Source organism: Monodelphis domestica, chromosome 1 (genome assembly GCF_027887165.1).
Source record: "Monodelphis domestica isolate mMonDom1 chromosome 1, mMonDom1.pri, whole genome shotgun sequence".
NCBI classification, from domain to species: Eukaryota; Metazoa; Chordata; class Mammalia; order Didelphimorphia; family Didelphidae; genus Monodelphis; species Monodelphis domestica.
In genome coordinates this window covers 127590521-127593053 of record NC_077227.1, presented here as the reverse complement: position 1 = coordinate 127593053, position 2533 = coordinate 127590521, and the positions used below count along the sequence as shown (strand labels likewise).

The 2533-nt window shown below is 38.9% G+C and overlaps 1 long non-coding RNA gene across 1 annotated transcript; it reads right to left on the bottom strand.

Annotated features, from left to right (window-relative positions):
• Nucleotides 1–1323: 1323 nt before the first annotated feature.
• LOC103097476 (uncharacterized) lies at nt 1324–2061 on the bottom strand. Its single transcript, XR_008913731.1, has 2 exons — nt 1918–2061; nt 1324–1613 (listed from the first exon to the last, which is right to left on the bottom strand). It is a non-coding gene; the product is annotated as an uncharacterized LOC103097476 (long non-coding RNA).
• Between the last annotated feature and the right edge of the window lie 472 nt (nt 2062–2533).

Below are 2533 nucleotides of genomic sequence, written 5' to 3'. Positions count from 1 at the left end.
CTCAGAGAGAGGAAGTTAAAGAACCAAGGAACCGACGAGACTGGAAACTGATTCCACAGGCACTGCCCCTCTGGGTGGTCCAGGCAAATTAAGAAACTATGGTTGGATTCTGGATGGCAATTTGTAACTATGCCTAAAGGGCTTTAAAAGACTGTCTGCCTTTGGATCCAACCATACCGCTGCTGGGTTTATACCCCAAAGAGATAGTGAGGAAAAGGACTTATACAAAAATATTCATAGCCTCACTTTTTGTGGTGGCAAAAAATTGGAAAATGAGAGGGTATCCTTCGATTGGGGAATGATTGAACAAATTGTGGTGTCTGTTGGTGATGGAATACTATTGTGCTAAAAGGAATAATGAACTGAAGGAATTCCATGGGAACTGGAATGACCTCCAGGAATTGATGCAGAGTGAAAGGAACAGAACCAGGAGAACATTATACACGGAGACTGATACATTGTGGCACAATCAAATGTAATGGACTTCTCTACTAGCAGCAATGCAATAATCCAAGACAATTCTGAGGGACTTATGAAAAAGAAAGCCATCTACATTCAGAGGAAGAACTGTGGGAGTAGAAAGAGAGAAGAAAAACAACTGCTTGATCACATGAGTCAATGGGGATCTGATTGGGGATGTAGACTCTAAGCAATCACCCTAATGCAAATATTAATAATAAGGAAATAGGGGGGCAGCTGGGTAGCTCAGTGTGTTGAGAGCTAGCCCTAGAGACGGGAGGTCCTAGGTTCAAATCTGGCCTCAGACACTTCCCAGCTGTGTGACCCTGGGCAAGTCACTTGACCCCCATTGCCTAGCCCTTACCACTCTTCTGCCTTGGAGCCAATACACAGTATTGACTCCAAGACGGAAGGTAAGGGTTTAAAAAAAATAATAAGGAAATAGGTCTTGATCAATGGCACATGTAAAACCCATTGGAATTGCTTGTTGGCTATGGGGGGAAGGGAAAGGAAAGAGCATGAATCATGTAACCATGGAAAAATATTCAAAATTAATTAATTAAATGAAATTTTTCAACTAAAAAAAAAAGAAAGAACTATGGTTGATTCCTGAGATGTGATGTGTGAGAGCTAGTGGGTAGAGAAAAGTGCTTATAAATAGTGACCAGGAGGTCTTTGGGGTCTTCTGGCTGGAGCTTGGATACTGGACAAACTCTTGTTTGTTAATAGATTAGTAAGCTAAATAACTCTCTATCTCTTTTCCTACCTTTCCCTCTCTTTACTATTTACTTTTTATTCCCTCTCTTTACTATTGACTATTACTACTTTGATTTAATAAAGTTATTAAAGCTACTAGAAGCCTCATGATTTTAATTTTTTATTTTAATTTTAAATTACAAGCTGTAGCATGTCCAATGGCTACTTCCTAATAAAATTGCCTCATTGGTGACTTAGGAGGGATGCCTATCCGAAGCATGTGAAGTCTTCTTGGGTAGATGAAAACAATTTGTTTCCAATGGCATGAAGGAAGCTGAAACAAGGGCTATGGAGCACTTAGAACTTGGTCAGGCATTGAAGATGGCAAAATCATCCACTTCATCCCAGGCCTTCACCAGTCATCCTGATTTTTGTCTTGCCACTCGATTTTGATGAATCTGTAAGAGAGAGCCTGAATGAAACTTTGTGTAACTCTGCTTTACTTAAATCCAACTCACTTGTAAGTCAAGACATCACTCTCATGATGTCACTGATCTTCTTCAAAAATCAAAGGACAAACAAAAAAAGGGCCATGGGGACCATTTGACCCACAATTTGTGCATTTTAGAAACATACCTGATTTATTTATTCCTGAATACAAAAAGGAATTTGAGTCCCTGGCCCTGGGGCTGTTGTGTTACTATCACTTGTATATATAATATATTAAATATATATATTTAAAGTCGGGTCTTCAAATCTTACATAGGCTGGAAATGCAGGGGCTTCTCATAGTGTTGCTAGCTGTACTGATCATAATGGTAGCTTTGAGTTGCTCCATTTCTGACCTGAATTGGTGTGCTCCTTCTTAGGCAGCCTGGTTCCACAACCCCAACTCTCTTCTTGGATGCTCACCATATTAATGCCAAACAGTGTGAAGATCTGCTTAACCATTGCAGATCAGAACTTCAGAGCACAAGAGATCCACCAGCCTCAACCTCCAGGGCAGCAGGGATTAAGGATGGGTGCCACCATGTAAAGCTGTGTTATGAAATAATAAGAAACAATATTTTGACAGTGTCCTAGTTTGAAGTCCCTATGGCTTAATTGAATTAAAGGATTAATGTCTTCCTTTAATAGAAGACAATCAGTTTCATGGACTGACCTTAATTCCCTAAAATTATGAGACTTAGTCTTATTTATAGTGATAAAGTGAGTAGAAATGTCTTTTTAAATCCAATTTTAAAATATTTCTTTGTTCACTCTTGACCAGTTTGAAAGGGAAGAAGTTAAAGAAAAAAATGATTATTTTCAGGAATATTTTTCTCCAAGCGTACATAGATATTGACATTATTCTGTTCAAGCAGTTCAAAAGCCTTAA